The sequence below is a fragment of the Staurois parvus genome, unplaced genomic scaffold (genome assembly GCF_062004578.1).
Source record: "Staurois parvus isolate SC_StPar_1 unplaced genomic scaffold, SC_StPar_1.0 ptg000486l, whole genome shotgun sequence".
Classification (NCBI taxonomy): domain Eukaryota; kingdom Metazoa; phylum Chordata; class Amphibia; order Anura; family Ranidae; genus Staurois; species Staurois parvus.
The window spans coordinates 2,717,372-2,730,751 of NW_028318282.1; positions in this window are offsets into that span (position 1 = coordinate 2,717,372).

Genomic DNA, 13,380 nt, shown 5'->3' on the forward strand with positions numbered 1-13,380 from the left:
ACACAGTATGACATATGGGCGGTTGCATGTGCATGGATCCAAACACACCCTTTTCCTTTTTTCACCTAAAAAAAATTTGCTGATCAATGATAAAGTATTTACTGCAAGTTCAGAAGATTCCTATCGTCCAGTGGAGTGTTGCAGGCATGGGGACTGTGGAACGGCTCTCCCACTATATGCTGAATAGAAAAGCAATAACTGGTTATCAATGTTATTTTTTGTGGGTTGTATTTTTATATGTGAAAAAGAATACAAAATGACCTATTATTTTGCAAAAGTTTAAGCTAGGCAAAAAAAAAGGGATCACCAGAACTCTTAGCATTTTTAAGCAAATGGAAATATTCTTTGACTTTTTTCAGATTTTCATAGCCTTTATTAGAAAATAATATATTTTTGTAGGTAAAGTTTAAAAAATGGTATTTAATTGCAATTGATTTTTTACTATACCATAACATTTTCTATATGGGTTGTGTATATACACTGCTCTAAAAAATAAAGGAACACTTTGAAAACACATCATATCTCAATGAGGAAAAATATCATGCTGGATATCTATAATAATATGGACTGGGTAATGTGTTAGGAACGTAAGGATGCCCCATTGTTTGATGAAAATGAAAATTAACAACCTACAGAGGACTAAATTCAATACACCCCAAAAATCAAAGTGAAAAAATGATGCAGCAGGCTAGTCCGTTTTGCTGAAATTTCATTGCAGCAACTCAAAATGGTACTCAGTAGTTTGTATGGCCCCCACGTGCTTGTATGCATGCCTGACAATGAATGGTGTCCTGGGGTAGTTCTTCCCATATCTGTCACATATGTACAATGTCCACAACTGTGTGCAGGAAAATAACAAATATGGAGCAAGTGTCAGTGTTCCCTTTGTATGGTAATGCTTGGGACTCTCTCACCCGAAGGATGGCATCTAGCAAATTCTGGCTGTCTCTCTCTCTCCTCTGATGGAGCCTCCAAGCACCCTCTGGTCCGGCCTGCAGTATCTTGTCTGGTCACCTGCTGGCAGATTAGCTTCTGGACAATGCAGCAAGGTCACGGATCAGCAGATTCTCCATGCCTCTCTTCTCCTCCTTTCCGCGGCCATGTCTGGTCCTCCAACAGTCAGCACACTCCTCTCTCCAGATCTCTCCCCTCTCACTCCCTGTCCAGTCTCCCGGGCTTTTTTTTATATATATTCCTCCACCCACACACCAGCTCCTCTGGGAAATGTAGTTCCTAGATACACTGCCCCTTAGTTCTGCGGTTCAGCATACAAGTTCCATGGGGCTGTACTACAGATTGTGAATGTCACTGTTCTGCAGGACACTGCCATCTTGTGTTCGCTTTAACATTCTGCATCAAACACTTGTAGCAGGAGGTTACAATAATAGTCATCAATGCCAATGTTTTCCTCCATTACTCTTTACTCATTTATGTGTTTTACATTGCAATAAATATTGAATCATAGGGGTAAAATAAAAAATCTGAGGTAATTAGACTCAACTATACATTTTCAATATGATCAGGAAAGTGACAGTTCTCTAAAGACCGATTTCTGTCAAATAGTCCTGCTGGAAAACCAGCCAATAACTGTAGCTCTGATTAGTGTATTCTGATGGGTGAAAGGGATTCCCAGCTTTCAGAATACAATAGCACAGCAGGGGAGATCCCTGCATCTACATCACTTGTGCTGATACAGGAATCTGTGTGGGTTTTTTTGTTGTTCAACCTACTGGTTGAATGAAAAAAAAACTTAAGGTGTATACCCTTCACTCTTTACTATGTTCATATTGCTGTCTGCGCCTTCCTTGCGGACAACCTTTCTACTCATTTCTTGGGTGGGTGTCACAAAAACAGGAATCCAATACATAATTACAAAATTTGGCAGGAGTTAGGTTTTATAGAACAACTCAAGGATTTTCATCCTCTTCCAAGTCCAGGTGTTCCAATCACCTCCATGACCACAGGTGTATAAAATCAGCCACCTAGGCATGCAGACTGCTTCTATTAACATTTCTGAAAGAATAGGTCACTCTCAGGAGCTCAGTGAATTCAAGCATGGTACCGCGATAGGTTGCCACCTGTGCAATAAAACCATCTATGAAATTTCTTTGCTACTAAATATTCCACAGTCAAGTGTTAGTGGTATTATAACAAAGTGGAAGAAACTGGGAACAGCTGCAACTCAGCCACGAAGAGATGGCCTTCAGATGATTAGCACAACATAAGACATAGAGAGCTTCATGAAATGGATTTCCATGGCTGAGCAGCTGCATCCAAACCTTACATCACCAAGTGCAATGCACAGTGTCTGATGCAGTGGTGTAAAGCACGCTGCCACTGGACTCTAGAGCAGTGGAGATGTGTTCTCTGGAGTGATAAATCACGCTTCTCTTTCTGGCAATCTGATGGACGTGTCTGGGTTTGGAGGTTGCCAGGAGAACGGCACTTGTCTGACTGCATTTTGCCAGGTGTAAAGTTTGGTGGAGGGGTGATTATGGTATGGAGTTGTTTTTCAGAGGTTGGACTTGGTCCCTTAGTTCAAATGAAGGGAACTCTTAAGGCATCAGCATGCCAAGACATTTTGGACAACTTCATGCTCCCAACTTTGGGATGGCCCCTTCCTGTTGCAACATGACTGCGACCAGGGCACAAATCAAGGTCCATAAAGACATGGATGAGCGAGTTTGGGGTGGAGGAACTTGACTGGCCTCCACAGAGTTCTGACATCAACCCAATGGAAAACCTTTGGGATGAATTAGAGATGAGACTGCGAGCCAGGCATTTTCGTCCGACATCAGTGCCTGACCTCACAAATGTACTTCTGGAAGAATGGTCAAACATTCCCATAGACACCCTCCTAAACCTTGTGGACAGCCTTCCCAGAAGAGCTGAAGCTGTTGTAGCTGCAAAGGGTGGGCCAACTCAATATTGAACCATACTAAGACTGGCATGCCATTAAAGTTCATGTGCATGTAAAGGCAGGTGTCCCAATACTTTTGGCAATATAGTATATATTGTTGTTGAATTAGCTCTGGGAAAAGCCTTTGTATAAACCAGGGAAGATATATATTAATTATTATGGTAATTTTAGTCTGCCCAATGAGTTTGTGAGGATTACCTTGTTGTACTATTTTGTATTTGGGTCATTTTAAAGGAAACCTGTACAGTGCTAACGTGAGTTGCCTGATTGTCCCGTTTCAGTACTCCTTATGTCACTGATCCAAAACATGCATGGAAATCAGAACTGGATCTGGATACTTGTTCCAGGTCAGTGCCTTGGAAAATTTTAAATTCAGTGGATCAGCATGACAGCCAGGTGAGCACTGGAAGCCTCCATTTTACAGTATCTCACTGCGGGTATCTTTACAGGACCTTCATCAGACTTCTGTGATGGCAAACAGTGCAATGCAGCATTAATTATTGTGGTTGTTGTTTTGCTACCACTGAAGGCAAGTACTGGAAGGCTGAAAAGATGACTTCTGATTGCAACACTTTTCTGCTAGAAACTGCACTTATTATTTAAATGTAGTAACAGTTATCTTGCAACATGGAGGTTGGAAAGCCAGTAAGCCCGACAATGATTTCCCTGTCTTACCCCACTGTATGTCTGTAAAATAATGGGTCATTATGTTGTAATAAAGGCTAACATTGTCCTGCTCCAGCTGCTTCATTTGGTTTGGTTTGCAGTACTCAAATAATACCACAAGATGGAAGAAAAGGGTTGCTTAAGTAAAGAAAAGCATACTTTCAAATTGAAACTTTTATCCATTTCTCCAGGTCATGGTATAGATATTAGTAGAGAGTTACATTCAACTGTATTTATTCTATAATTAGTGATGAGTTCAGGCATGTTTGGATCGGAACCCACCTGAGCAAGTCCACCAGGAAACTGTCACCCTAGGTTCACATCTGTTCGGATGGTGTTGCTGCGGATCCGCGTGAAAATCCATGCAGCAGCACAGAGAAATGAGGACCCGTGGGCGGTGTCATTAATTCTAATGGCATGCCGCCTGCACTGGAAAACGCAACCATACTGGGAACCGAGGTTCCCGTGCAGGCTGCGTTTTCCAAAGAAGTGCAGGGACTTCTTTCCTGCATGTCACAGGCATGGGAGTCCATTCAAATGAAAGGGCTCTCATGCCCATGCAAAACGTGGCCCGCGCAGTTGCATATATGTGAACAGTGGGTCACTGCGGCTAGGGCATTTCCTGCCTCAAACCCATACACAATTGATAGGTACTGTATATACATGGCTGCAGGGCAGGGAATGCTTCAGCTGCTTCTGATTGGCCAAGTATAGTAACAGTTTGCTGGCAGACTTGCTGAAGTAGGTTTGGACTGTGATCTGCGCATGCCAGAGTCACTGGCGAACCTTCAGGAGTTGCATCGGTAGCAATTGCGACCTCACCCATGCTGCAGGGGACCTGTGATGCCTTCCTGTCATCAGGGGCAACACCAGGAGGGTCTTTCTCTCTCTCTAATAGGGCAGAGAGTGGTAATGATGTGCAGTAACCTCTAGCAACCAATCAGCGAGGGGTAATGATGTGCAGTAACATCTAGCATTTAATCAGTGAACAGTAATGATATGCTGTAACCTCTGGTAATCAATCACAAAATTCTGTCTGTTCTGCTGTAGTAAAATGATTTTGAGTCTAGCTGCTATGTATTGTATGTCTCAGAGTTAGGGGGGCCCAAGAAAATGGTTGCCCAAAATTCAATCAATATATTGAAGATGGCCTTGGGTAAAATGAATATTTCCTTAAATGTGTACAGTTTAGGAGATATTCTAGTGAGTGGCAGCTGGTGATGTCACCGGTGTATGCGCTCTAATGGAGCAGCATACCCGTTTCTTTTTTTTCTTTTTTTTAAGCTTACTACCACTTTATACGTTTGAGTTCTGTTACACTTACTTCAGTAAAGCAGACAAGAACAGACAAGAAATCAGGAAGTAAGCCAACAGACATCTCGAGTGATAAATTTAACTAAATACAGTAACTGTATAAGAGAAAAAAAATTCCAAAGCCAAATATGCACAGCCAGTGTACACATTCCCTTAGATTGACTGTAAAAAAAAAAATATTGCAAAGTGCCACATAAACTGCTGGTGTTAAATAAATCTTGATTATTATTATTATTATTATGATCAATAATAATAATAATAATAATAATAATAATAAATTATTATTTTTATTAATATTATTAATAATAATAAATATTAAATATTGCATAACACCACATACAGATTTAAGGCATCCCTCAAAAATGTTTTTAAAGGATTTCTGTATCTTCAATGTTGCTCTTGAAACCACATGAAAAGACCTTCTCTCCACTGTATGTTTTTCTCTGTTAATATAATTTTAGCATTGTTACATGTTCACGATGGTAGTACAAAGCTCCCGTGCCTTTTTATGGACAGTAACCCTAAAAATTGTGAACATTTAAAGGATAAGATCACCTTTTGGACAAAAATAATAAATGCACTTTTTTTTGCAGGTAAACAAATGTGCATTTATTATTTTTGTCCAAAGGAGCCTGGAAAGCATTGCACCAATGATCTGTAGATCGCTGATGCTATGCAGATCTCCTGCAGATCTGTTAGAATATAATTCTGACAAGAAGCTTGAATGAACTACCAAGGTGCCCCACAGCGCCATGGTAGTTCATTGAAAACTACAAGCCCACAGCTGCTAAGGCTGCCGGGACTTGTAAGCACTCATCCCCGTATTATCTGGCAGATCTGTCAAAGGAAACTTCTCCCCATATTATCTGTCAGAGGGAGGGGGGGTGGCAGGCAAAGCTGCGGCTATGGGAACATGTTACATGCTCCACCTTAGTAATGGGTGAAACATGTTCCAAAGGTGAACTTATTCTTTAATTACAATATTCACCATTTCCCTTTCCATAGACTTCACTAGGATTCACTACCAAGATCAAATGGTGAATTGCCAAATTTGCAACAGGCTACACCCATTGCTATTGACTTGTGAAACTTTTTTTTATAGTTGGGCCCACTTGTTACCTACTATGTTCATGCACTTCTAAGTAAAACATAAAGCTAAGTCTAATTTCTACTAATTTCTAACTATACCATGATAGAGTAAGTCCTATTTTTAGAACTGTGTAAGAAGTATTACACAGAAGGAATAGGATGAAGTACACCATCTTGGTCATGCTACTGATTTTTATACCTTTACCTATGACATGGTCTAAACGCAACTCAACATGCTTCAGCAGAAACCTTTTCTAAATCTATTCAAAATGCACCGTCTTTTAAGCATTTCCTACCGCGCTACAGTTCCTCCAAAATCCAATGAAATGGGTTTGTGGCCCAAAAAACACCATAACTATTTTTAAATTATATTTGAGTTTAACGGTCATAAAAATAAATATTCTTTTAAGACATATAGCACCTGATCCCTCATTTTCCCATTCACCTCTTTATATTCAGATTAATTAAGGTAAACACGGGCTTGATGATGATCCAATGATATCACTACATATTGAATTTTCTCAAACCAACCCTAGCTATTTAGTGATCAGTGGTCTTTAATCATTTTTTAAATATCAATTTCACATTTTAGTTCAGTGTTTAAAACTGTTTTCCAGGTTTGTATAGTATTATTATGTTTATGCCTCATTAAGGTGATTTATTTTTGTCTCGTTACTGTAAAGGACACAAGAGAAATTATTCCCAGTTTTACATTTTTCTTTTGCAGTGATTATATATAAAGAGATATATAAGGATTATAATTTTGACTCTTTTTAAAACACTATTAAATATCAATAATAAAGAAATATAGTCTACAAAATTCAATTTTAAATATACGAGAAGGACTGAGGTGTTGGAGCATTGATGTGATGGTTTGAGGTATTACTGGCTAATACGAAATAATGTATTAAAACTTCTTCAGTCCCAAAAAAACATTATATGTGTCACTATTACAGTATTAGTAAAGGATTGGATATAACAATAATAGCTCAATCAAGTGTCACATTATGTTTTCACACTTGAATATCTGCTAAATAAGTATTAATATTTACCATATGCAAATTCCTGGTCCTATTCTATAGGAGTTTAGTACATTATGTTATGTGTTATGTTCAATAATTGTGTTTCTAATTTATTTCTTCTTTATAATTTTGAATGATAGAAATAAAATATGTTCTTGAAATTCCCATGCAAGGTTCAACTTTCACCAATGATGTGGCAAATTTTCTGCCAATTTCAACTAGACACTGTGATGGACACTATGGGGTTTATTTACTAAACCTGGTTGACTCATCTTGAATCTTGGGCACCTGTGCATGGTAGCCAATCAGCTTCTAACCTCAGCATGTTCAGTTAAGCTTCAGCAATAAAACCTGGAAGCTGATTGGTTTTTATGCAGAAGTGGACAAGATTCTAAATCAACCAGGTTTAGTAAATAAACCCCTATGGGTTTGATTTACTAAAACTGGGGCACTCAGAAACAGGGGCGGACTGACAACTCATGGGGCCCCCGGCCAATAGGGGATCATGGGGCCCCTGTGCCCTTGCCCAAACTCAAAAAAGCCTATGAAAAAGGTACCAGGGGCATCTCATGGGGCCCCCTACTGACCCGGGCCCTCGGGCAGTGCCCGAGTTTTCAAATGGTCAGTCCACCCCTGCTCAGTAACTGGCTGCTGTGCACAGCTGCACCAGATTATAACTTCTGCTTGTTCAGTTTAAGATTTGACAAGGAAACCTGGAAGCTGGTTTCTCTGCGGAGCTGCACCAGATTTTGCACTCTCCAGTTTTAGTAAATCAGCACCATAGAGGTTGATTTAGACTGGAGGGTGCAGACTCTGGTGCAGCTCTGCAGAGAAACCAGCTTCCAGGTTTCAGAAACCAGAAACCAATCAGCTTCCAGGTTTTTACTGTCAAAGCTTAATTTTGGCTGGTTTCCCTGATGAACTAACTGATATCCACTTCGTGGGTGGTCCTATGGCGCATCATCTTGATTTTTTTTTTTTTAGCTTTATTTTTTTTTTTTAATTTCTTCTGCCAAGTGAATATGTGTTCTATTTGAACAACCAATCATTCACAAAGTCAAAACAGTACTCCTAGCAACCCAAATTACCCTAAATTTTATTGTAATTTGGGTTGCTAGGAGAACATTTTTGACGTTGTTCACATGGCAGAAGACATTTAAAAAAATAATACAAATTTCAAAAACGTACTTTCATTGTAATTTATTGGACTACTGGGAACACAGGTTCACCTAGCTAAGAGAACTACATAGTATTTTAGTTTTAGTCTTTACTAAAAACACATGGGATAAATGTACTCTCTTTAATTTTTCAGATGTTACATATTTAAAAAGGATGCATCATGTCAATAAGACTGTGGTAAAGGAATTTATTCTACTGGGTTTTTCCAGTTTTCACAAGTTACAGAATGCTATGTTTTATGTTATTCTAGTAGCCTACATTGTATGTGTCTTTGGAAATATTACTATAACTATCTTAGTTAGAACATACCCTACTCTTCAAACTCCAATGTACTTTTTTATCAGCACATTTTCTATTTTAGAAATAATGTTTGTTTCGGTAACTGTTCCAAAACTTTTAGCCATCCTAATGAGCACAGATGGAAGTATATCTGTCATTGGTTGTTTCCTACAGGTGTATACTTTCCACGCATTAGGAGAAGCTGAATGTTTTCTTCTTGCTCTGATGGTCTTCGATCGATATTTAGCTATTAACAACCCACTGCAATATTCAATTATTATGAACAGTAAATTTTGTTCCCAGTTAGCTGCTCTTCCATGGATATTTGGATTCACAATCTCTTTTATTCCTGCAATTGTTACAATGCTTCTGGAATACTGTGGTTCCAATAAAATTGATCATTTCTTCTGTGATCTGGCTCCATTGCAGAGATTGGCCTGTTCTAACCTGTTTTTTAGCAACATGACCACTGTTTTAGCAGCTTTCATGTCAGTTATTACTCCATTTATTTCAATAGTTGTACTGTACATTCAAATTGTATGTACAGTCTTAAAGATCAAAGGTATTAAAGGAAAAAAAAAAGCTTTTTCAACATGCTCATCCCATCTTATTGTAGCAAGCTTTTTCTATGGTACCGCCATTATTGTATACAGCAGACCAAGCGGTAGTCACTATGATAAGTTCCTTGCTCTCATGTATACTGTTGTTACTCCATTGTTAAATCCATTTATCTATACTTTCCGCAACACAGAGGTTAAGGATGTCTTAAGAAAGTTAATTAGACAGCACCTAATAAAACTTAAAGGTTAACATTAATTTAAAAAGCAATATTAATAGTTCATGTTTATGTTTTCCTTTTATTTTATTTTCTTTTTTCATCTTAATTTTTTTGTTTGTTTTGCCCTTTTTGCTTTGTTTTATTTTAGTTGACATTATTCCAACTGAAATGGCTACACATCCTGGTAAGATTGTAATTACACTGAATTGACTGGTATAATGGCACCGCTAAAACAAAAGAACCAAAATTTATAAACCTGCAGGACAATTTATTTGGACAGTTTATAAAAGCCCCAACAAGAAATGATGGTCTGCCTGAATTGTTCATTTCAAACAAATACACAAACACAGCCAGTGGTGCACTGGACTAATTAACAACCATGAGGAGGAAGTTGCTCCAAAGTAATGTTCACAATTGGGCGTGCTGCAGCTCTGCATAAACTCAACTGGGGGGGTGGAAACATGCCTGCAACAATACAAAAGGAGAGAGCGCACATCCACCCTAGTGTATGAACTGTAATCATTTCAAACAAAGCAGAGTTCACAAATGTCCATATAAAGAAGAATATAGGTAGTACTGACCAAAACTTTAGTTGACCCCTTAACGCCAACTCCTGTGGCTCGTTAAGTGGACTTGAAAACAGTTGTAAACCTCAGACAATAAATATGAACAACGCATGTCCCTGTATAGTGTGTACCTGTCTCTATTAAGAGCAATACGTGTCATTTCTGTCTATTGATTCATTATTCTGCTATCAGCATTGATGCCTTCTGACAAGTTTTCCTGACACCAAGAAAAAAATGGTGACAGGGGAGGGACCTCCAGCAGATTGACAGCCCCAGCTCCATTACTGTGACCTGTATGAGGGGGGTGTGTCTCTTCCCTCTAATCAGCTCTCAAAGCTCTCCTCAGTGAGCACTGCAGAGTGTAATTTCAGCTCTCTGCACCTTTTTTCTGAACTCCTGGACAAGCTTTATAAATTCAACACTTTGAACAGATGTAGAGAAGTGAAGACTGCACATAGACAGGTACAACCTGTGTAGGAGGATTTGTTTAATCTCTGTGTAGCATCTGAGGCCAGTCATTTCACTGGGTATGTGTAAGGGTTTGCAACCACTTTAATGCCACTTTAACACTTTAAGGTGTTATAGCCTCTATCATTTGGCTGTCAAAGCAGTCACATGATTGGGAGCTAGAGCCACTGGCTCCAAATCAGAAGTCATGACTGGGAGCTGTTGGAGACAGAATCTCAGGCCTCCATTGATACATATACTGTATGCAGCAGCTGGGTGTTAAAGCTCACTTTCCTGCCACCACATATATATGTTACATTGTCAGCTTACTGGCATAATTTACTCACACAAGTGCATCTAGTGACTACAATAAATGATAAATTCTAGCCAACAGAATAAGTATTCTAGCCAGAAACATTTTTTATGCTTTTTGGCAGCTCCTGGCAGAAAGGTCCATAGATAGAAGTATTTTAATATGACTGTATGCATGAAGCCTTAAAGAATATTCAGAACCAATATTTCTTATTCCTTATATGTGCCTGCCGTACCATGTACTTGTATGAAAATGTATCATGTTCTTTTTGTATTGCTTCTTTTGTGTGAAATCCCTGATGTTACTGCCAATCCCTCTGCTTTCCTATTAAATACTGACCACACTAGGTAGGAGAACACTCCATGGTCAATTCTCTATCTGTGCTGGGAACTTAGCCTGCTTTTCTCCAATGATCAGACTTGTCCTCACAACCCCCCTCCCCTTCCCGCACAGCATTTCACTGGGAAGCTCAGTGTTCTTCTGCTTTGCCTCCCCCAGCTCTTATGCAGCTCTATAAGCAAATGTTTTGCCTTTCATTTCTATTTTAAACTGAATGGGTTGTTTTACAAGGTGACTGTTCACAATAACTTTAACATCCCATAAATTAAAAAAAATCATAGTATATCTTCTGGTGCCTTGGGCCTCTTTTATACGAGTGGCTAGTAGTGAGCCATAGTTTTACTGTTCCCAAACCATTCATCTAAAGTGTAAAATACAGCCGGAGGAGGATGTTCACATGCCATGGACATAATGGGTTGAATCACATGTGCCGAGTTGACAGGCAGCACTGTCTTTAAAACTTGGCCAATCAGCTCTTAGGTTACTTCTATTGGCGGATCTATGGAAATTTCTAAAGCTTAAAAATCCCCCTTTAACAGCCAAAGTTTCAATGTTGTCATGGTGTTCACTCAACCATGCTTTCATGCACAACACTCGAAATCCTTATATTCAAATTCCTCTTTAAATTTTGGAACTTCTTATACTTCATCTCTGTTAAAAAGAGGTGCTGCCTAGAAATTTATTGGGTGGATGACCTTTTATCTGGCACCTCACCCAAAACTATAAAAGTGTTGGTGGATGAATATGGTATTCCCAACTTAGAATTCTATATGTGTATCTGTATCTTGCGTTTTCTATCCATGAATTCCAGGTCACCAACTTATAAAACTGCTAATCCTGTGGGTGGATATAACTTTCCACCAAGCCTTGATAAGGGCATTATCATGTTTTACAACCTCATTCAAAACAAAATGGCCTTCCATAAAACCCCTCGGCTGTGTGAGTCTGACCTGCATCAAACTTTTATTACTCCTCAGTGGCTGAAACTGAAAGCATTTCTATATACAGTATGTATAGAATTACACACTGTAAATCACTGAGATCTAACCTAAAAAAAAATTGCATCACGCTAGTATTTGACCCTATACGGATTTGCAAAATTTTTCTCTTCCAACTCTTCTTACTGGCGTGACTACAGCCACCCAGGAAATATTATCCACATTTTTAGCCCTGTAAAAACGTAACTAGCTTTAACTAGCTTCTGGCTTCTTCCAGCTAATATCTGATATCACTGGTATATTAATATCTCCAAACCTTGCCCTGGCAATTTTAAACTCGGGGATTTAATATTTTACATCTAATTTACATACATAATATTTTACATCTAATTTACATACTGTTATAGCCCATGTGTTAATAACAGCAAAAATTATTATAAGATTATGGACAAATGAGCTAGTACCTAATCCGACAAAAGTTATCACTTTATTAAAATTACAAAAAAAGTACAAAAAAATTGCTTGCTATTAGATCTTACTCTCTACATTTGATAATTCTTAGAAAGCATGGGCAGAATGGTGCTCAAAATGATTTTATTGTATAGATAGATCAACCTGTAATACCTGTATTCTCTGTATTCTGATTTCTTTTTATGAGGAGGTGAGCAAAACCTTGTAAAGAGGGATGGCTGTGGATGTGGTACACTTGGAAAAATCAAACGCTTTTACAAGAAACCAAGTCTGTAGACTTTACCGTACACATTAGCCATGTGTGGAGAACTGTGTCAATGGATAGAAAACTGGCTAAATGACCAAACACAGAGAGTAGTGGTTAATGATTCATACTCTGAATGCTCTAGGGTTGTCAGTGGTGTATCCCAAGGTTCAGTGTTGGGACCCTTACTTTTTAATATATTTATAAACAATATAGGGTCTGGGATTAAACATACTGTTTCAATCTTTGCAGATGACACCAAGCTTTGCAATGGGATAACGTCCTCCCAGGATGTCTCCAACTTACAAGCCGATCTCAATGCACTGTTTAATTAGGCAACTATGTGGCAAATGAGGTTTAATGTTGATAAATGTAAGGTTATGCACTTGGGGGCTAAGAATATGCATGCATCATACATACAAGGGGGGGGTAAAACTGGGGGAGTCAATGGTGGAGAAGGATCTTGGAGTGCTGTTAGATCACAAGCTTAATAATGGCATGCAATGCCAAGCTGCGGTTTCAAAGCGAGCAAAATCCTCTCTTGTATTAAAAGAGGTATAGACTCCAGAGAGAGATATCATATTACCCCGGTACAAATCATTAGTAACACCTCATCTGGAATATGCAGTTCAATTTTGAGCACTAATTCACAAAAAGAGCATTGGGGAACTGCAGAAAGTTCAGAGAAGGACAACCAAACTGATAAGAGGCATGGAGGAGCTCAGCTATGAGGAAAGATTAGAGGAACTGAATGTATTCTCTCTTGAGAAGAGAAGATTAAAGGGGTATATGATCAACATGTATAAATACATCAG